At 37.7% G+C, this 24,075-nt stretch overlaps 1 long non-coding RNA gene across 1 annotated transcript; it reads right to left on the bottom strand.

Moving 5' to 3' along the window:
* Positions 1-9,888: 9,888 nt before the first annotated feature.
* On the bottom strand, positions 9,889-23,739 carry LOC125257181. Its single transcript, XR_007182259.1, has 5 exons — positions 22,717-23,739; positions 22,408-22,541; positions 22,099-22,234; positions 10,254-11,053; positions 9,889-10,043 (listed from the first exon to the last, which is right to left on the bottom strand). It is a non-coding gene; the product is annotated as an uncharacterized LOC125257181 (long non-coding RNA).
* Positions 23,740-24,075: the final 336 nt, after the last annotated feature.

The raw sequence follows: 24,075 nt of genomic DNA, 5'->3' as shown, positions 1-24,075 counted from the left end.
AGCTCCGGTGGAAAATTATTAGCTAACGCTACCGTTTTTGAGGAGGTGGATTTTGAGGTGAGGGGACTGACAAGGCAGAAGGTAAAGTGGTCCACCGTTCTATCAATAAGCAGACCTGTCAACCTGTACGCGATTAGCGTAGCGGATACGCATTTTGACTTCAAAGTACGCTGGTACGATTTGTCACTCTAAACTACTTAAAAACCTGGTGACGCCTCTGTGCACGCGCAGTCCTCAAATCAAGCAACAGCAAAAGAAGAAGAGTTCGACCAATCATAGTGCTAGGTTCTTCCCCCAAATAGCAAGTGGGGATAATTGACAGATGCGTAAAGCCTATCATTAAAAAGATACTGAAAATCAACACCAATAAAGATTCCCGCTCGATCACCCTTCATAATATTTAGTAAGGAGGCCATAATAATTTTTGACTCATGGCTGAAGTTAAGTTTCTCCAGCTCTCCCCAGGTTGGCAAAAAAAGCATCTCAAAATGCATCAGATTGATGCTTTAAAATATGGAATATTTAAATTTTTCTTCCGGGGGAGCATGCCCCCGGACCCCCTAGAGGAGTAATATCCTTCTCACCTTTTTCACCCCTGACCCGTTTTCATGCCTGTCTGAAGCAAAAGTATGGTAACACTTTACTTGAAGGGGTGTGCATAAGACTGACATGACACCTTCATAATCATGACATGACATGTGTCATGAATATGAAGGAGGTTTTATGAATGTTTATGACAAATGTCATTAAGTGTCATTCGCTCAATTATGTCATTTTTAATGCAAAGATGACACTGTTTGAGATGTCCGAGTTATGACAACTTGACATAAACCAACACATCATAACCTTTCAGTGTCTTTGTCATGACAACTTGACATCATTTAGCTTTATGGGTTAACATTGCATTAAAAAGCTGTCATGTAGTTGGTTCAGGAGCAGACGAGAACAGCAAGGGACAGGCAGGATCGTAATCAGGGTGCACATTGGCAGGCGGATATCATTCACAGAACAGTATAACAGGCAAGGGTGAGGCCAACGGGTCAAGAAACAGGAACAGGCAAGATAAACACAAGCAGACAGGATAGAAGGAACGCTCAGTTGTCATAAATATGTATGGTGTGTGTATGAGTCTTGAGCTCAGCTGGGTGTGGTGATTAGTATAGTGATTGGTGGAGTGAGTGCAGTGGGCAGAGAGGATATGGGTAATGTAGTCAAACAGGAACAGACGGTTGAACTTGTCATTAAAATGTCATTAAGTGACAATACTCTGACAAATAATTTTATAACAGCGTCATGACTATTTTTCATTTCATGTTTTTTTTGTTTTTGTTTTTTTAAGTTTCCTCCAACAGAAGGTCAGATAGGCAGCGGGCTCGGGCTGCTCCGGGAGGCAGCGGGCTCAGATAATAGACAATTTCAAATTTCGTAGCGGGTTCTGGAAAAAGATGACACTGTTATAAAATAATGGTAACACTTTATTTTAGGGTCTTTTAACTAGTTGCTTATTACTATTAGCATTCATATGGCTAAAATATTGGCTGTTTATTAGTACTTATAAAGCACATATTAATGCCTTATTCTGCATGATCTTATTCTACATTCTTAATCCTACCCAATACCTAAATTTAACAATTAACTATAATAAGCAGTAAATTAAGAGTTTATTGAGGGAAAAGTCATAGTTAATCGTTTATATATGTGTTCCCTATACTGAAGTGTTACCAAAATAATGTAATGTAATGTTAACCCATAAAGCTAAGTAGTTTTTTAAGTTTGATAATTAATCTGCTATGTCATGTTTATGACAGGTTATGATGTTTTGCTAATGTCAAGTTGTCATGACAAAGACACTGACAGGTTATGATGTATTGGTTTATGTCAAGTTGTCGTAACAAAGACATCTCAAACAGTGTCATCTTTGCATTAAAAATGACATAACTGAGCGAATGACACTTAATGACAGTTGTCATAAACATGCATAAAACCTCCTTCATATTCATGACATGTGTCATGTCAAGATTATGAAGGTGTCATGTCAGTCTTATGCACACCCCTTCAAGTAAAGTGTTACCAAAAGTATTAATAAAAGTGAATATGCCTGTCCTATTTATACCTGGATGTGCCAGGTGGGCATGATCCAGCATGTAAATCTCACTGGCCAATTCCCATTGGTTCCCAGGCGAAGACCCTATTACGTCAGTATCGACGTAACATCGAACGTGACTGACTGAATAGGAACAGATATTGCCTGTGTTTTATCTAATTGTGCTCGAAGGGGATGTTTATTATTTTTTAGATGCATGTGACCATGCCAAAGGAATAGTCTCTAGGAGAGTTCAGCAGCAGCCCAGATGAGAAGAGTCCTTCTGGAAGTTATGACTCACCTGTGACCTTTACCAAAGTTGTATGTGTATAGGAAAAGAGTGTCAAAGATAATTTCTTGGAATAACTTAATTTGCGTAAAAAACAGAATACAATGTTGCTAAAGTTATCTGTACTGTTAACCTATCAGAACCTGTAGAAATGGTGTAAAATTATTATCCATGTGACTATGTACATTTACTAGTCCATGTGACTATGTACTAAGTGCTAGTGCTCCTGTTAGTTTGTGCTCCTGTTAGTTCCTGTTCCTGATTAGTTTGAGGTAGCAGTTTGAGGATCATCTTACTCTTTTTAAAACGGCCTTTGGAAGTGTGGAGAACTTCATCAGTAAACTCTCTGTCAACTGACTGAACTCCAACTTTGCCTCCTGGTCTTCAGTGAGCATACTGGACTCTTTGTGTGGTTTAACTGTATTTTCCCAACAGTAGCAAGACATTTTCATACTCAAGTAATAACAATTTTTATTCAGACCTTAAATGATTGCTTTCAGTTGTCCATTCACTTTATGGTTCTGTTACTTAATCATAAAACAGTACTTGTCAACCAGGATTTTACTTTCTAAAAAAAAGCCCAGGTATTAAAAGTTTACATTTGTCTGCCACATGCATCACATATGCTTTCTCATTTTAGAAAGGCAAGTAGCACCCAAGTACACCCTTTGAATGTGACCTTCTCCTACAAGAATTTGAAGGATGCATGTGGTATATCCTTCATTGGTACAGATTAAACATAATTCTTTTTGTCACTGTGAACATATATTATTTATTTTTTAAAAATTACCTGAAGGATTTAACTCAATGTTTAATGACTTCCTGAGAAGCTCTAATATTCCCTCAATTAGTGTTTTCCTTCAGCATCCCTTCAGTATACTAACTGCACTCTCCCTGACAAAAGTAGGCTTGGTCTCTGCCATTAGAAACCATTTCCCTTAATTAAAATTGTGAACATTGTGTGTGTGTTTTCACTGGACATGGTCAAAAGCTTGGTCTTGAAAGCTTAGATTCAATTGTTGTTGCACATTCCCTATAGATTTGTTTCTCTTGAAGCAAGTTTCTTTCTCCAAAAAAAAAAAAAACACTCATAGGGCAGTTGTTGGGCAGTTGTGGCCTAATGGTTAGAGAGTCGGACTTGTAATCTTGAAGGTCATGGGTTCGGGTTTCAGTACCAGCAGGAAATGTAGGTGTGGGGAGTGAATGAACAGCGTTCTCTTCAACTCTCATTACTCACAACTGAGGCGCCCTTGAGCAAGGCACCTATCCCCCAGTCCGCTGGGTGCTGCAGCAAAAATCATCTGCACACTGCTCCGGGTGTTGGTACATGTGGATAGGTTAAATGCAGAGCACACATCACATATTTTAATCAAAACCATACAAAAGATTACTGCAGTTTTTACATATAGAAAACATGAAGAAAAATTGCAATATAGCTGCAATACAACTGCAGTTTTACTGCAGTTGAACTTCAATGTACTGCAGTTGTACTGTGATTATACTTCATTATACTGCAAATCTATGGTTCTGTTTAATTATACTGCAATTATACTACTTTGTACTGCAGTTGGACTTCAAATTACTGCAGTTCTTTTTTGTAAGGGAAGCACAACCTGGACATTTTGAGCAGGACCTGTAATAACTAAACATCAGATGTGCTTCACATGATACATGTCACTGCATGTTGATATCAAAAATAATGCTCTGTGAAAAACAGTTGTTCCAAATGAAAGTTAGCAACTTAACCCCTTCACATAATGCCTATTATCTTATTTAAAAATTTGCTAGGTATACCTAGTGTCCTTTGTAGGACAAAGGAAAAAGAATACTCACTTTTCCACCATTGGGCCGAACGGTTCTTAGAATGGTAATGAACGGTTCCGGTTGTGTTTCCACTTGAGCCTGGTTCAGCTCGGCATAATTACAAACAGTTCTCGTTCTCGAAAGTGTTTGTGTGTGAAAAAGACCTTCTTCGAGCAGGAGTCAAACCAGCAACCTAAGGATTGCCAACTTTCCACCTACAGTCCTCCACTCTACCAGCTGAGCTATCAAAGGCATACAGTTGGGGAAACAAACCACAGCCTATCAGGTTGCTGCAGCTCCACTGCTGGCTAAAAATGCTTCTGCTGCAGACAGACGCGCTGGCTGTTCGATAAGGGAAGCAAAGACATGCCGAACTTCCCATACCGAGAATCGAACCTGGGCCACCCATCTTCCTCTGCATCTCCTCCACCAACTGGTCAAGTGGAATACTAGCATTTTGGGGACAGTATATGTACCCATAATACTGGCTGTGGCCACTTTCTTTGTTGCGGGGCTGTTGGCACTGACTGCATTTATTTTTGTCCACTTTCCGATTGGGCAGGTGGTGGGGAGGAAAGGGGCCAGCAGGAGCAATTTGTTTGGGTGCATTGACTTGTGGGGTCATAAATGCATACACAAGTGGGTCACTGGCAGGGCTGGGGCTGGAGACAGTAGGCAAAGGGGCAGGGGTAGGTGGGGATGTCTGCTGAGGGAACAATTGCCTCTGAGTTGGCAATCGTGGGCAGACAGACTGGAGAGAATGTGTGTGTTGGGCCGGAGCTGCAGACTTCCTCTTGGCCACTGCTTGTCCTGTTGTGCATTGAGGCAAGTGGTATTGATGTTGAGGGCCAGGCTAAGGTGGTGCAGCAGTGGGGCGTACCTGTACTGGTGGGTAAGGTACAGAAGCAACAGGAATGGAGGCAAGCAAGTTGACCTCTTGCAGCAGAATATTACATTCCTGCCTCTTCAGTCGCTTGTTGTGCCATTGAATGAGAGTCGTTTGATTTACATCAAACAACTGCAGAGTAGAGCTCTGCATGACTACACCATCACCCAGGACAAGCTGTCTGATCTTGCTGTATTCTCTGACAATTAGACTCCATCTGATCAGTGCATATTTACCCTGTTTATTTGACTTTTATGAATAAAAGGGTGCCAATAATTTTGGCCAACGTGTTTTGTAGATAAACATTTATTTCATAATGTGACTTTCCCCCCACTTTCAATTCTTTTTCTTCAATGAAAGGTTAGACTTTTGCTAATTTTATGAATTAAAGATCAAAAGGATAAACAATGCAGATTTATTTTTACAGTCATCTTTGATCATATTTACCAAGGGTGCCAATAATTCTGACCACCACTGTAATTCGTCATACATTAAAGTGATGAAAAGTGAGTGAAGGGTGAAGACATTAAAAATGTAACAAAATATTTCTATTTAATAAATGCTTTAATAAATGTAATTTATTTGATAAATAACTACATATAATTTCAAATAAATGCTGTTCATTGAACTTTCTGTTTTTCAAAGAATTCTAAAAAACAAAATGTATCACCATTTCCACAAAAATCTGAAGCAGCACAACTGTTTTCAACATTGATAATAATCAGAAATGTTTCTCGAGTAGCAAATCATCATATTTTAATGATTTCTGAAGGATCATGTGACACTGAAGACTGGAGTAATGATGCTGAAAATTCAGCTTTGCATCACAGAAATAAATTACATTTTATAATATATTAAAATAGAAAAGCTTTTTTTATTTGTAAGAATATTTCACAATGTTGCTGTTTTTACTGTATTTTTGATCAAATAAATGCAGCCTTGGTGAGCAGAAGAGATTTATTAAAAATATTATATATAAGATATTTATAAAAAACATTAATAATTGTTTCCAAACTTTTCGCAGGTACTTTAATAATAACAATTCTATTAATACATTTAATATGTTATATAATATATTCATTATTGTGATTATTAAATGCTGCTTTTTATTTTTACAGAACAATAGTATGTATTATTACAGTATATATAAGACATATCTTTTAATGTGATAAAATAATTATTAAAAAAAAAAAAAAAAAAAAAAAAAAAGAAAAGAAGAAATGCCGGGGTGCTTGGGTGCGTAATCAGATTTTCCTGCTTTTTTATCTCTAGCTGATCACATGCCTGATTGATATATATATGTGTATGTATATATATATATGGGTCATTCTACAGAAACGTCCACTTTTGGTATGACAAAATGTCTTAAAATGTATTTCTTTTTTTAACATTTAAACTTAGACAACATTATTATATTACACTTAGACTTTATGAATACACATAAATGACAGCTTAACGATTTTTTATTTTTTTTGTACATTTATTTAAAGACTGCATGTCCCCTTTTTTGTCACTGGTGTTACCTTACTTCTCTGGCATTTTCAAATGTTTTTATGAAATATTATTTTTCAATTTTTTCAGAACATGCAGTCAGAGTTACAGAATAATAATGATAATGCAAAAAATAAAGAGATTATGTGTTATTTATTTTAATCAGGTTAGTTAAAAGTGTGATTGAATGATGATAATTCAATTGCGCAACCATGTGTTTGCTATAACAATGAAAATATTTGAAAAACAGTTATAAAAAAGTAATGATGCAATCCTTTAAATCTTAATTCTTGAGTGTAGCAGAATTCATTGGATGTAAAATTATTATGTCACATATGACACATTTTATTTAATGTGACAGACACAATGAATCACCAGTGACATATACATAGGACCAAAGATCCTTAATTTTTCAACTATAATTAAGTAGATTGGACTAAATTTTTTACATTTGGTGTACAATAAAAGACTATCATTGACACTTAGTGAAAGCAGTCAGTAAAAGATCATAAAAAAAACATTTTAAAACTGTCTGTAAAATACACTGTCCGTAAAGGCGCTGCACTGAATTTAGCCATATACCCTTAATTTAGCCATTTCTAACCAAAGGAGGATTAACAATGAGAAAGAAAAGTTATAATCATGTAATCTTAGTGCTATTTTATGCAAAAGAACTAAATGAATAGCTTTAAATAAAGTTTATCTATAAATGGGTAACACCAGTGACGGTAACACCAGTGACATTTTCATAAAAAGGTAACACCAGTGACAGTAACACCAGTGACATTTTTCATGAAAAATGCATTTTACAAAATGGCTGCTGCAAGTTATCAATCCACATGTTGTCAATCATGATATATTCACTAAATCAAGTAATTTAATCCATTTGTACTCTAGTTTTTTTTAATTACCTAGCAATAAAGTAGGTCACACCAGTGACTTCTACTAAAAGCTTCATATGAAATTATGATTTTCTAATTAAAATTTCTGATAACTGAAAAGAGAGAGTGGACTTTCCATTGGCCTTTCTTCATGGATCTTCAGGAAATAGAAAGAAGGAAGTCAAGTGATGTCATCAGTGTGATTATTTATTTCAAAATAAGAGATTTTTGTTAAAGGTAACACCAGTGACACAACACCAGGGGACCACTACATTCATTATATATTTTATAATATTTATTTGGCATTTGTTTTTTTTATGTCATTTACATGATATATTTGATAGTTATGCATACATTATTGTAATTAAAATGGTAGAAAAACCTGTTTGTGACCTCAAAATAAAGCACTTTCTCTCTGTACATGACTGTGGGGACGAGCACTTCTGTGGCGCTTGGAATTTTTATAATTAATTAAAAACAAATATTGCCACATTGATGGCTCAAGAAGGTTTAATTGTTCAAATATCATATTGTTTCATATTAAAATATAAAAAAATTTTAATCCTAAAGTGTTTTTCAAGTGTAATATTTCTGTAAAGTCTAGGGACAGAAAAGTGGACGTTTCTGTAGAATGACCCATATATATATATATATATATATATATATATATATATATATATATATGTGTGTGTGTGTGTGTGTGTGTGTCAGGGGCGTTTCCTCTGAGTAGGCAAGGGAGGCATATTACATATTACATATAAAACAACACAAATACGACAAATTATGACATTAAAAAGAGCGCAAGTCATGCGTATTTCTTAAGGAACACTGCCCAACAGCGACACCCGCAGGTAAAGGTACACAGAGGAGTCATGCTTTACAGTCTATGGAGTCATGCCTCCCTTTCCTCTCATAGAAAATCATTTAAAATCATCAGACCCCGGCGTGTGGTGGGTTTTGTGGGGGGTAATTGAGAATGAATGGGGGAAAGTCACGTGAGAGGAGGCAGTGTCTCCATCGCGCTATGATTGGATGTAATTGGTTGTGATTGGATATGATTGGCTTGTGCGATAAATCCCGCCTCTCATTGACGTGCGCGTTCCGCGCGTCAGTTTGACTGAACAAATAATGCCGTCAGTCAGAAGACTAATTGAAAAGTAAGTAAACAGATCACAGTTAGATATCACCGCTTTATGTCACGTCAAAATAAAACTTGAAATGGACTGAAAGCTTGATGACTGCGGGGTTTTTAGTGCAATCAGTTTGGTGAAATTAAAAATACAATTCGTGTCTGTGACAGACGGTGTTTAAGGAGCATGACTGATGATCCAAAATATCCTAGGTTGACAATTAAAAAGAAGAACCTCAATACACAAATAAAATATATTTTTTATATTATTATTGCCTTCAGTTATTATTTTGGAATGAATGTAGAAATGCTTAAAACACTAACTTGATGAGACTGACTTGGTTCCAAGAACATTACATTGTTAATATAAAATTACAAAATAGAATTGTATTTTGTTTCTTTTTTTCTTTTTTGGTGTACTATAAAGTAATGTTAATTCAACAAGGAAGATGTGTCAACTTTAAGAGTAATGCACATGAATTTAGATTGATTCATAAAAAAAAAATGTGCCTCCTCATTTCAGAACACCACTGCACGCCACCGATGTGTGTGTGTATTTCCATTGCAGGTTTAGTCTTAAATTTCAGGTAAGGTGGAATTAAAAAGACCTTAAAATGTCTTTAACTTCATATATGTAGACACCCTGTTTCATGATTGCTTTGCATTTTTTTGTGATTTGAAAATGTGTTTTTGAAAAATGATATAAAAATACATTTTCTATTTATTATACAGTAATGATGATGATTATTATTATTACACAATAATAATTACACAATAATAATTATTATAATATAATACAATATAAGTATAAATTATCCAGAATGAAAAAAATGTGACAGGCATAATTACCACTTGTTGCTAAAGTGTAGCTGTAGTGATATCAGATTCAGGCCTTGAAGGTCCAGCAGTGACCTGGAGAGAGGTGGGAGTTGGAATGACGGCTGAGCTGGTGGTGGCAGGTGATGGACCAGAGGACGGGTCCAGTAGCCCAATGGTTGGGTCCAAATCAGCATCTTCAAAACCCTCATCTTCCAGCTCTTCCTCTGTGCCAACATCTTCCAGCATATGATCAGTCTCCTCTGAGTCAGGTTGGACATCCTGCAAGGCCCTCCCTGGCGGTAATCTAACCTATAGGTAATCTATACATATTAGCTTCCCTGGCACAGACAAGAAAATAGAATAGAGGAAAATTTACTTTTCAGAAAATTCATAAAAAGATCATTCTATTTCATGGATATAGAAAATAGCCTCCTGGTGGAAAGCTTAAACTAACCAGTGTAAACAGCAGGTGGCTGAAAAGAGGGGACTTCTTTCAATGTGCTTCCTTCCAAGCACATTGACATTGTAGTTGTTGACATAGTGAACAAGGTCGTCTGAGTAGCTGAGCAGAGATGGAGGCCTGACTGCCAGGGATGCAGCTTCACAGTCCTGGTTCCATCTGTTAAAGCCTTCCTGGAAATTCAGGCCGTTGGCACTGGTTCCTTAAGATAGTACAAATATGAGTAATATTGTTAGGTTAACTTCTTGTGTTTGGTTCTTTGACAGACTGTGTCAGTATTTCCAGGATAATAATAATAATAACAATAATTATAATGATAACAATAACAATACTACTACTAATACTACTAAAATAAAATGTTTAACTGCAAATATCTAATCTTGCTGATGAATAAAAAGTGATTCATACTGACCTGGAATGAACCTGTTCAGAGGCAAGTGGAATGATTCAAGTGATATGGACCCTCTTGCACATCTGTAATTTGCAAAGACAACACTCTCCTTGGCAGTGGTGCCAATTACAGTGTACAGGAGGACACCTGGTTCATCCTGAATGCACTACACATGCTTTTTCTGGATTTGCCAGATGTGCTGCATCCTCTCGTGGTCCAAGAGAAGGGACACCAACATAGTCTCTGCCCTTTACCCCTATGAGCTCATTAAGAAGCAGTTCAATCATTATGACAGTCTGCCGCTCCCCTCTTGTCCGGCTCCTGAAGTGCAACGCCAGTTCCTCCTTGGTTATCTGCTGGTCCACTAGTTTTTCAGTGATCCCAGGAACAGCTCGTTTCAACTGTTCCCGCTTAGCTTGACGTAGCAAGACAACATCTCCACTGTCCCACTCAAAAATGCAGATTGACAGTCTGGACATGAAGATGGGGTAAAGAGGATGTGCATCCTTTGTACACCCAGATGCCAGTCGCTGCATGAAGTGACATATGTCAAGCTTTACAACCAGGTCTGGCCACCCACCAAACCTTTGTTTTAGTTTTGTCTGTCCTGTGCCCTCTTAACAACATTCACAGTCAACATAGAGAAGCTGAGGAGGAGCCACAACAGCGTTGCTGTACCTGCGGATGAGATCAGCCATGGTGTCAAGAGAAGGACCCTCCTGAGCAGTCAGGACACTGATGAGGATTTGGCCCACCTCATTGCTCACAGATGTAAGCCATAAGGTGGTCCCCTTGGCAAGGCCTGATAGCTTATTGGTGATCTGTGATCAGAAAAGACAGTGAGTGCCTAAAAGCCCACATAAACTTGCAGAATGTTTCTTTTATATGTAATAGTATAATAGTAATAGTAATAGTAATAGTATAAAAGTATTCATAGAATTCATCACACATTAGCAGACATTCATATTGAGAGTTAATACAGTCATAGTTCTGTTCAATATACAAAGTAATTTTAGTTTAACATTATTAATTGTTTCAAAGTAATTTTAGTTTAACATTTGTTTTATTGTTTTATTTTGTAATGTTTATAATAGAGCCATTAGTCTGAGATCGATTCTTTATTATAGTGAAGTTTAGAGTAGATCCGTTAATCTGAGATTGATTGCTCATGTCTCGCTTTCTCACACGGTATCGCGAGAGTTTCTCCATACGGGCGAACGTTATCAGGTGAGATCGCAAGAGTTGGCTTATACGAGTAAACGCCATCATTGAGAAAACATCACTTATCATCTGTTGTGATCATTCTCCATTTATTCTCAGGTAACGGATCACTAAAGTTATTATAATGCATTTAGAAAACAAGTTTAAATGTTGATGACATGTGTATGTATTATTTGAAAGAGAGTAAAAGTTTTATTTTGAGTGTGTTGAGTGTACACGGGAGGAGCACATGGTAGCCAGGCCTAACGCATGGTTGTGTAATGCTAATATGGTTTTAGACGCCGACGAATTAGTGGCGACGAAAGCAGACTGCGGGGTTGGTTCATGTCGGCAGCGTCTGTGTGCAAAGTTGCCTTGACACACCAAACCAACGCTCGACAGCTGACGGCCAAGTAGCACGTCCGTTCTGCGCCTGCATAAGATGAAATACCTTTCCGTACCAGCAGGTGACAGTAGCTGAACAGCCAATCAGAGTGACCAGATGGCCCGACAGACTGACGAGCTCCGACGCCGATTCAACATGTTGAATCAGGCCGGAAAAAAGCCGACGAGGGCCAACTTCAGCCGACGGTGCGGAACACACTGAGAAAACTTAGTCGGCCAACGAACAAAAACTGCCCAACGGCCGACCGTCGGCTTGGTGTGTTCCTGCCTTAAGATGGCAGGCCATAAACAGCCAGCATTCACCGGTGGGAAGGAACAGCCACTGGCTTAGGAGGGTCGGGGAACTTGACAGGGAGTCTTGCCAGCAGCCAGCAGGCTTGGCTGGACAACAAAGTTTGAGCATGCGCCAAGGTAACGTCAATCACGCTAAAGCCACTCCTCACTGTGATTTTCCCTCAACTGCCTGACCAAGCAGCTGGGGCTATTACCCAAGGTCCTCTCCCTCAGAAAATGGATCACCCGCATGTCACAAGCATATCTTTATCAAGAAACAAAGTGAAAAAGAGACCAGAAAATGTCAAACATTAAAACAAGCTAATTTCTAGTGTGTTTGAATGATAAGCATTTGTGACACAGGCTAAATAATTTCAGTAAATGCACCTTTGTGTCAGGATCAGTCGGAACTCTATTCTGTTTGCCAAATCCAGCTGGTCCAAGATGGTCTTGGATGGTGCTGGAAATGTAACTCATTTTACAACTGCACCAGAGAGTCTCCGTGATCATCAGGTAGTACCTATCCACATCCAAAACCTGGTGGGCTCTCTTGTGGGCTCCATAACCTATTTTCCACACACATGACAGGACAGGACAGCCTGACCTTCCAAAAGTGGTATGGCATCCACAAGAGAAGCCGGTGTGTGAAAAAACGCTCTGGAGTGGGGGCCTGATGATAAATGAGCGCTGGCTCCGGTGGATCATACCAGTTTCAGGTCAGTGCACAGTCGCTGGTTCCTCCACAGAGCAGATGAAATCCACTTCTGATCCTGAGATGGTATGGTCCCCATCAGCTTTGCAGGCAGCCAGCCAGGTTCTGAACCAGGCTCAGTCTCCATGTCAGCAGTAGGGTGAGCTGAGCAACCAAAAAAAGAGGTGACAAAAAAGAGGTGGCAGTGGCAGATGCAGAGGTCACAGGGGCAAGAGGAGCAGAGGAGGTATCAGAGGAGGAGGTGGCAGCTGACACTTCCTTTATGAATAAAAAAGGCACATATATATACATGCTTGCAAGTCACTCATGAAGGATGCTTATTTGAAGTTAAGTATCATTGTGAAGAAAACCACTTAATTTAATATTAGTTAAGCTTGTTTCTATATTAGTTAATAGAAGTAGCTGAAGTGTTAATGTAGTACTACTCATTAGTCCTGCATTATTTCCTGCATAGTTACTTATTAATTATGGACCATTATTCTAAAGTGTTACCTTCACAGCTCTAGCAGCCACCGATGGTATTGAGGAGGTGGTTGTGGAGACAGGAAAAGGAGGAAGAGACAAAGTTGAGACAGTCTGAATGTTGTTATTTTTGCGGCTTATGTTCCACCAAGTGGGAATGCAGCGAGAGCTGCTTCCCTCATTGCGGATTGTGTCCAACGCCAGCTGCAGAGAACCCCTGGTGCCCCCGTTTTTATTCTGGTGATTTTAACCACTGTAAATTGGATCCTTCACTTCCTGGCTTTGAACAATATGTCACATGTAAAACACATGTCAATAAGATTTTGGACAAGTGTTATGGTAACATTAAAAATGTCTATACTGCTAAATCTAAGCCACCTCTTGCAAATTCTGATCACAACACCATACATCTAATTCCAAATTATAAGACTGTGCTTAAAGAGTTAGTTCACCCAAAAATGAAAATTTTGTCATTAATTACTCACCCTTATGCCGTTTTACACGCGCAAGACCTTCGTTGATCTTCATGAACACAAATTAAGATATTTTGGTTGAAATCTGATGACTCAGTGAGGCCTCCATAGCCATGACATTTCCTCTCTCAAGATCCATTAATGTACTAAAAACATATTTAAATCAGTTCATGTGAGTATAGTGGTTCAATATTAATATTATAAAGCGACGAGAATATTTTTGGTGAGCCAAAAAAAATAAAAAATAATAATGACTTATTTAGTGATGGCCGATTTCAAAACACTGCTTCAGTAAGATTCGGAGCATAATGAATCAGCATATCGAATTCAGACTGCGTGCCAAACCGCCAAACTGCTGAAATCACGTGACTTTGGCGCTCCGATCTGCGGATTCGACACACTGATTCATTATGCTCTGAAGCTTCCTGAAGGTGTGTTTTGAAAGCTGAGAGAGTGGAGGCTCAAGAGCACACTCTTGAAAGCAACTTTGGCACTATTAGACTACAGCACACATTTTTTCACATTTACACATTTACGCACATACATTTCATAATTGTTATTATATTTCTTGAAATGCCATACATGGTAAGGTTTGATTCTTAAGTTGTATGATTGGATGCTCAAGCCATCCTGGATTTTGTTGTTTGACCTATGTCTATAAATATGACCCTTCTTCCTGAATAAATCTGAGAATGCTTTGTACCACATTTGATCTCTGTCTGCTTGGTCATTCTCCCGAGATCTCGCGCTGCTGCTGCACATCACAGGGGTTGAGGTGCTTGTTTCTACAAATATTCTACCTATGATTGAGATTTTAATCTAACAGTTTGGGGGCTCGTCCGGGATATTCCCATGAAACACGTCCCGTGAGAGGTCATCCTTCTTCATAGGTAAGTTGTTTTTTAATGATTTCCTGTGGTGGTAGGATTGATTGATCTAATCTCATAACAGGTAGTGTTATCCTTGGATGGAGCTCTAAGAGTTAGTCCAGGAAGATTTGTCTGTAAGGGTACTGTTTAAACGCACAGCTATCTGACACTTATTTTGGTTATCCCTCCAGTGTGAGGAAGATCCGTGCAGATCTGCTCTGACAGATATCCTTTCAGATCTGCTCTGACGGAAAACAAAGTGTTGAAGGGAATATTACGTTTGATGAATTAATAAAATTGGATGAATAATTATAATTAAAGAATTATAAAGAGTCTCCTTTGGTGTGGTGTGGCAAATTAAAAATCAAAATGGTGAAGGATGGGTCAAAAGATATCAAGACCAATACAAGATGAGACACCCCGAAATTGGATGTTTAGAAATAATTGTGGATGTTGGACTGAACCCTATTTATCAAATTTAAAGGGGTGGACTCAGGGAAAAATACAGCTGCCAGTAAACAGGCAGACTGCGAGCAGGCAAAAGGTGAACAAAAATCAGAGCCTGCTTTTATGTTTGTCAAACAGGGAAATCAAATTTCCATACACCCTGCTAAGGCAAGTGACATCAAAAGCATATGTCATACCCGCTACGCACAACTGACGGGTCCAGATTTTAGAGTAATATTCCTCAGAACTTTGGGGGATGATGTGACAGAGACAGAGATAATTGATGCGTGTCCTTCTCTGAAAACAGAAAATGATAAAATGACTGAAAAAGGGACTGCAGATAATCCCAATAAACTGTTGTGAGAGGAAGAAGAGCATTTAGAGACTTTTTACGAGGAGCTGCAAAGGATGTTAGAAAGACGGGTTATTTCAAAAAGAGATATATCATATGCCGCTAACACTAAACAGGGTCCAAAAGAATCTGCCGCAGCTTTCATAAATCGATACAAAAAGTCATGATAGGAGGATTCCAAATTGCCGACCACACGATATCATAGCATACTGTTCATTAACACATGTTTGTACAATATGAATCCAAAATAGGCCCAGCTGATAAGAGTAACCACATCACGAATTACTGAGTCAAATGTAAAGGAATTTTGTGCGTAAGAGAGTTAGATGCTGCTGGAGGATTTTCGGGTAATAGTGCGTTGACAGTTAAAACTGAACCTGCATTTTTGCAGACAACAGGGGAAGAAGCCCCACGAAGGCGAGGGAAATGTCATTATTGTGGCAAACCCGGTCATTGGGCACAATAGTGCAGGAAATGAAACCATGATGAGCAAAGACGCAAACAGGGAGAGACAGGCAAAAAGGAGAATTCCAACTCCAACCAAGAGACTGGTAACAAATGCCAAACAGAATGGACTCCCCAATAGGGAGACCTACAGAGTGAAGGAACCCCAAGTACTTCTATGCTCACTCTAAAATATAAAAATAACAAAATTGATTTGCCAAATTTGGAATTAAGTGTAGATGGGAAAAATATAGCTTTCTTATTGATACTCGTGCCTGCTGCTCATCAACTTCTGGTTTAATGTATGAGGATCCAGTTTCTGCAAAAAGTAGGCGTTCCGTGGGTATTGATGGGGTTCCAATCTCCTGCTCAGTTACACACCCTTTGCCTGTGGTCACAAGTGATGGTCAACATTTTATGCACAAATTTACTATTATTCCAGAGTCATCTCTGAATTTGCTGGGAAGAGATATAATGCATAAATTGGGAGTGGAAATTGTGTTTACTGAAAATGATGTTTCTCTTTTCTTCACTTCTGTGCTGAGCCACACCCTCATCCTGCTGATTACATGCTGAGTGAAGCTGAGAGTGAGGGAGAAGATATAGCGTCACTGATACGAGTAAATCCAAAACTGTGGGCAAAGCACAAGGACGAAGCAGGTTTCATCAATGATAAACCATACACTGCGTTACTGAAAACAAAAACACCATTCTATGTAAAACAATACCCTCTCTCTCCAGAGAAAGAGAAGGGCATTGAACCTATGATTGAGATTTTAATCTAACATGCACAAAGTTTGATGCTAAGCGTTTCCCAGAGAACTACTGGCATAAAGTTGACTTGACATTGGATGGTTGATATTCACAAATTTAGGGATCATCTCTAAAGTTACACACAACATTTAACTTCAATAGCATTTGAAGAGAATGACTTATAGTCATGAAACCAACTGTAAAATATTCATGTAGGTTTCAGGTATGATGTACACTTTTTAGATTCTTGATATTGAATAAAATAAACTGTCAAGTCATATGTACATATGGTTATATATTTCAATTAGCCTACTGTATGCTCATACAGCTCTATAGTATTTGAAGAGAATGAGTTACAGTCTGTTAAAGTGTTCATGTAGGTGTGATGCACAATTTTTAGAATGTTGATAATAAATATGAATTCATGCTGTAGTGAAAAATAGTAATGTTTATACATGATTTGACAGTTTATTTTATTAAATATCAAAAATCTACCATATACCATCATTTTAGATTGTTGATATTAAAATAAATATAAGCTCATGCAGTAGTAAAAAATTAGCAATATTTGTTATGTTTATTTTATTAAATATAAAAAATATAAAAGGTGTGCATCATGCTTGAGCACATGAGCATATTACCATTTATTACTGTTAGTCATTATTTTCAAATGATATTGAAGTTAGAATTGTGTATACCAATGTCGTATGTAACTTTAGAGATGGTCCCTAAATTTGCAAATATGGACCATCCGATGTCAAGACAACTTTATGCCAGTATTTCACTGGGAAACGCTTAGCGTCAAACTTTGCACATTACGTCCATATTCTGAGTCCACCTGCTTGCCTGTAGCCTATATAGTATAGTATAGGTGCGAGTTCAGTGGTCTTTTATATCACTGTATTTAGTCTATAAAGAAAGGGGAATCCTGGAGTATGACATGTGAGGGAAACCCCAGTACTGCAGCACAGCCACGACATAAAGTTAAGGAAAGTTATATGTCTACCTCAGATTTAACGTTTGAATTGTAGGCTACATCAGCATCGGGGAATAACGTTATAATCTCGTTCACTGTAGAGAAAGCTGCTTACATGTAGGCTACACAGGGAAAGTAACATTAAAGACATTGAATTAAATGTAAACACAACTTTTGTGTCTTTATCAGCTTTTCTGCATATATACTGGCCCTGATAATCATCACACATGCATACCACTTGCTCCATTAATGTAAATCCGTTTTAATGAATGACTGACTCTCTCTACCCATCGCTCTGCTCTTCGTCAACATGCACTTGCACCACCTGCTGGTGAGGTTGACTAACAGCAGATGGAGATAATGTTTGGTACTCTACTGCTTGTCCTGCAGTTCCCGGATGTGAAATGTTGAAATTTGAACCACTGAATTTGTGGACACGAAATAAAATGGACAGAAAATTGCCTGCTGAATATTATAGGTTGTATTTTTAAACAGATTGAATAGTTTGGAAGTGAAATCTGAAAGGTGAATATGGATTATTGAATTTTTAACATTGAAATGTGTGTGAAATGTTTTGAATTGAAATATTCACAGCTTAAATATATAACCATGTTGAATTTCAGCCCATAAAAATGCAAGCCCTAAAAATACAATGCATTAAAATATAAGCACGGTTAATGCAATGCATATTTTTTTCAAGTAGTGCAATTCAACAAGCTTTTTATTTCAAAAACATATGGCATTATTTTACTTCCATACTCTATCGCATAAAGCCCAAAATGGACTCGTAAATGTACTAACTTGTGACGCTCCAGGAAATCCCTTATATGGACAAAGGCATCCAGCTGTCAGTGGATAAAAAAAAAAAAAAAAACGAAATGTTTTGACTGATAAAAAAGGTGAAGACAATAAACACACAATTGCAAGAATAGTCATCTTCTTGGTGCATTTTCATATCAAAATATATGAATAACGCAGTGCTAATTGATACCTTTTTTTTTTACAGTATAGAAACTATAAATTATATTTTCTGCCTTATTCTGACTGTCCCTGTTTTTATTGTCTGTTTTACAGTTATGTAATACTGGAAGACTTTTTTAAAAATGTGTTTACAGCTACAAATATTGTGAGAATACAAATAGACACAAAAACAATGTAAGGGCAAAGATTAACAACCATTTTTTATTTGCATAGATTTTTAAAGTCAATAAAAAATTTAGAACAGCAGTGCAATTTTGACACATCAATCTAAAATAATAAATAATAACCTAATAATCAGACACTCGGTGCATTACAAATGGGATATATCACCCTCCGAAGGGCACTTCGGAGTGAAAACAATCATGGCCGCCATATTGAAGGATCGTTCCAAACCGAAGTGCTCAAAACTGGCCACTTCAAAGGGCCCTTCAGAATGAAGGAATTCAAAGGGTACAACTGATGGACACTTCGGGCCCCCATGATCCTTTGCACAGGGAAGTTGTTTGACATCACAGAATGGGTACAGGAGGCTCGGAGTTCAATTTTACATATAAATGTATGTATAGCATTTTTCTATACTACTGTAATATTTATACGAGTTAGATTTGTTACATTATTATGGTCAAAACGACATTGTACATTGTATTTTGTACATTGTAACAAAAATACTTTACAGCTACCTTTATCAGTCCATTCAAATGTATCAAATACATAGACAAAAAATACGATATTGTGCGATAAACCAAAAATAAATAAATAAACTAACGTTAAACAAAAGGCACAGCTTGCATAATCTACTCCTCCTCGATTGTCTTGTTAAGATGACGCAGAAGTGCATTCCAAAAAAAGAGTTTTTTTGACTCCCTACACCCTTCTTCCCTTTGAAGCTCTCACTCCGGAGGGTAAACCTTTAAAGGGATTAGGGCATAGGGATGAGCCCTTCCGAATTGGAACGCAGGGACTGTATTCCTGAGTTACAACAGCTTCCTCTTTCATGGCGAAACATCAGACTTTGTCAGGCCGCCATGGACACGCCCTTCAGTGAAAACTCAAGACCTTCACAATTTAACATCACTAAGGCCTTAAGATTAGACTGACCATATATAATGTTGTTTTTGTTAAATTTCTATGAAGAGTTAATCACAGTGTAAAACAAGTAATTTCCTGTTACCCACAGGTAGCACTATGACAGTAACTGAATATTGTCATGTAGATGTCTTCAGGCCAGGACTCTAATAAAACATGTGAAGTTTGGGGCAGATTGGACACTGTATGCCTGAGCTACAACAACTTCCTGTTTCATGGCGAAACATCAAAATTTGTCAGGCCACCACGGACACGCCCTTCAGTGAAAACTCTAGATCTTCACAATTTAACGTCGCAAAGGTCTTTAGATTAGATTGACCAAATATGATGTTGATCTGATTAAATCTGTAGGAAAAGTTCATTAAAGTACAACGTCTGGAAATGGCTGAAAACTGCACAAATTTTGCAAAGAAAATTAAAAATATCTAACTTCCTGTTGGTTTTTAGATTTCATACCCAGAGACTTTTCTGTAGGGATTGGGCTGTTACATGTTTGTACCGAATTTCATACTTGTACGTGAAATGTAGAGTGAGGGGCACTTTGTTGAAAATGTATAGGTGGCACTGTCAAGCCATTTTGCCACACCTAATGGGTCTGAAACCCATATCAGACGTAAATTTTCTGATGGATGTGCAAAGTTTCATGAGTTTTCAAGCATGTTTAGGCCCTCAAAAATGTGATTCATTTCGGAGAAGAAGAAGAATTGTCTGAGCAATTACAATAGGGTCCTCACACCATCGGTGCTCGGGCCCTAATAAACCAAAACAAACATTTACCACAGTAGTGAGAGAGAGGATTATACTGCACTATATGTCAGAATGATTGATTTATGGCACCTCATAAAAATATTCCTCCCACCCCTCCCACCGGACTGGACACCTGTTTGGACACCTGTTTTGGCCACCTGTTTTTGTCCTCCCCCCACTACCCCACTACCCCTCCCTATTACCCCTACTAAGGAATTTATGACTGTGTTTTGGGTTTTGTGTAGCCTGGATGCCAGCCGAACTTAGCCCCCCCACAACATTTTGAGGTCGGGGAGTTCGGTCTGGACTCGATCCGTAGAGGAGTAATTATGCCCGAACAGAAACTGTTCGGACCAATCACATTGTCAGGGCGATGATTGACAGATTATCACCAGAAACGTAATCAGCCACGTCATCAAAGAGCGCTTGGGGAGTTTGATTGACAAGCGATCTAACCAATCAGAATGCCACATCCGCCATTTTGTCCGACAAAGCAGTCAGGAGTTAGAAGATTAACCTCGGTGGAGTTAAACTTGAAAAATTGTGCATATTGACGTCTTTCTGCGTTTGAAACAACATTCATTCTCATGTTCATTCATGTTTATTTGATGCTATAAATGGACTAGTAGGAAGAGATGATCGATTAACGAGCCTCTTGAGCTGAGGCGCTACAGCAATCTGTCACGGTCATGGTCACAACCCATTAAAGAGCCACAAAACGGTTTTTATTGTTTGAAATTTTTTAATAACTACACAGTTTGAAAGCTGGGACTTTGTTTAATATCATAAGTAACCTGCTCTGTCTCGTCTGTCAATGTGTTGTCAGTTTCCTCTTTGCTCCGCGATGTATTTTCCACTCTGTGTGGCGTGACAGCGCCACTGCTTGTCGGACAAAGCAACAGTAACTAAGGGGGCGGGTCTTTGCGAAAGGTCAATTAGTTTACAACAATGATGGCTGTTGAAGAACTGAGATGTGTAGATTCCACCATCGCGTCCGTTATAGAAGATATCGACAGCGCATTAATTTTAAAAAAGGAACAGAGGACCGCGATCAAGGCATTTGTCGATGGGAAAGATGTCTTTGCCGTCCTTCCTACGGGATTCTGCAAAAGTTTGATTTATCAGCTGGCCCCGATGGTCGCTAAGAAGAGTTCTGTTGACAACTATGCGTCGCTCAACATACGTCACTTACTCTGTAGCTCTGATTGGTTGTAGGTCTATCCAATTGAGGTCTTTCCTGGATCGGTTGAAATACGCCCCCATAATCAAAGCCCAATGGAGCAGTATCAGACTCATATTCGAACTAGAATTGAGTATGACCACGTCAGGCTAGGTTTTGTGTGTTTTTGAAGTGAAAATGTTTGAAAACGGTGGTTAAACTTTAAAATGTAAAACAGTGTATCGGGGTGCCAGGCATTGGGTTTTTAAGGGATGTTTTTATTAAAGAAAGTTATTTCACATATTTAAATGTTTTTAAAAGACATTAATGAATTGTACAATTAAAACACAAAGACAATTTAAAATGTTGTTAGATTTTCTGAAACAAAAGTATAAAACAAGTGCACTAAGTAACATTAAGCACATTAAGTATATCAAGCAATAGCTGTTAAAATACAAATGGGTTTTTCAAGCAAAAACATTTCTAACATTTACTTTTAAAGTTTTTTAACAATAAATAATTCTTACTGCTCTGTGAAACACGTCCTATCTCATCCCTGGCAAATTCAGAATGAAGTCAGAACGGCCTGTGAAGACGCTCACAAGTCTCCGCCCCTAACACTCCTCCAAACATCGACGTCAGACTCATCCCTAACACGCCCGCCTCAATGCCGAAAGATAGAATGTATATTTAAAAAAGGACATTAATTAATTAAACAGAATATTTTAACAAAAGTATCAAACAAACGCATTATCATTAAGTATATTAAATAGTGTTGTTAAAAGGCAAATGACTTTTAAAAAGCAAAAACATTTCTAACAATAAATATTTCTTACTGCTCTGTGAAACACATCCTTTCTCTGCGTTGTCAGATACAGAATGAAGTCAGAATGGTGCGTGAAAACGCTCCCGAGTCTCCGCCCCTAACACTCCTCCAAACATCAACGTCATCCGCCCCTAACAGGCCCACCTCAATGCCGAAAGATAGGATGAAATTTAAAAAAAGGATGTTAATTAATTAATTAAACAGAAGATTTTAACAAAAGTATCAAACAAACGCATTATCATTAAGTATATTAAATAGTGTTGTTAAAAGACAAATGACTTAAAAAGCAAAAACATTTCTAACAATAAATATTTCTTACTGCTCTGTGAAACACATCCTTTCTCTGCGTCGTCAGATACAGAATGAAGTCAGAACGGTGAGTGAAAACGCTCCCAAGTCTCCGCCCCTAACACACCTCCAAACATCGACGTCAGACACCTCCCTAACGCATCTCCAACAATGGATGAGAGTGCAGATGCGTATTTAAATGATAATAAAATAACTCTTATAAATAATAATACTTTAATGGACTTAGCTCACTACGAATGTGTACAGGACTAACGCTTTTAACGTATCAGACATTTATCACACGCACACACACACACAGACACACACACACACACACGTACGCACACACACATACTGGTTTAACTATATTAGTGAGGACCTTGACGGGCCTATATATAAATGAGGACCAGGCATTCTAAAGGCCTTAGAGACAAACGAATGCCATCAGTCACCATTAGGTGGCTCCAGACGCGCGAAAATCAATTTAAATATGGAAAACACGCAAACGAGAAAATAGAAAACACACACGTGAAAATACACAAACTTCTGAGGTCACGCTGTTGCTAAGTGGATAGCATAGCATATTTTAAAAACGTATATCATACTATACGTTAAATATTAATTATCCAAAGGTTTTACAAGTATACAAAATGTAATCAAATATGAAAAGAAACCGTATTCGACTTTTGGTATCATCTATTAATATTTTAATCAACATAACTTTCGCTGTAAATATAAAAATAATGTTTTAATTGTAAAGGAGAACAATTGATTGTCTCTTACCATTGATTTTAACAGGTTCCGCGCTGATAAGAGTTCGGCATTTCTGCGCAATGATGCAGAAGCTTTTTTGACGTTGTCATGGATATATTAAGTTAATTAAAAAAAAAAAAGAAAGAAACCTTTTGTGCTTTATCTCTCACTCTCTATATATTACAAGTAGTAATATTTTAGTTTTTGTTTCTAGAAGTCTCTTCTGCTCATCAAGGCTGCATTTATTTGATCAAAAATACAGTAAAAACTGTGAAATATTATTCCAATGTAAATCAGCTGTTTTCTATGTGAATATATAGTAAAGTGTAATTTATTCCTGTGATCAAAGCTGAATTTTCAGCATCATTACTCCAGTCTTCAGTGTCACATGATCCTTCAGAAATCATTCTATGATTTGCTGCTCATGAAACATTTGAAATAAATAAAATAATAATCGGTCATTTATCTGAAATAAATGGAAATAGATTTTTTTTTTATTTTTTATCTGCAGTATATATAAAGAGACTTTTTATTACATAAACTGCTATAAACTCTGTAGAGAAAATGACAAAGTAATTTAACAAACATTTTAATTTAGCCCTATAGAGCTAAAATCCTATAGGACAGGGTTAATTTC

This window comes from Megalobrama amblycephala, linkage group LG21, assembly GCF_018812025.1.
Source record: "Megalobrama amblycephala isolate DHTTF-2021 linkage group LG21, ASM1881202v1, whole genome shotgun sequence".
NCBI lineage: Eukaryota > Metazoa > Chordata > Actinopteri > Cypriniformes > Xenocyprididae > Megalobrama > Megalobrama amblycephala.
Note: the sequence above shows the minus strand (reverse complement) of the source record. Positions and strands in the feature narration are given on the sequence as shown.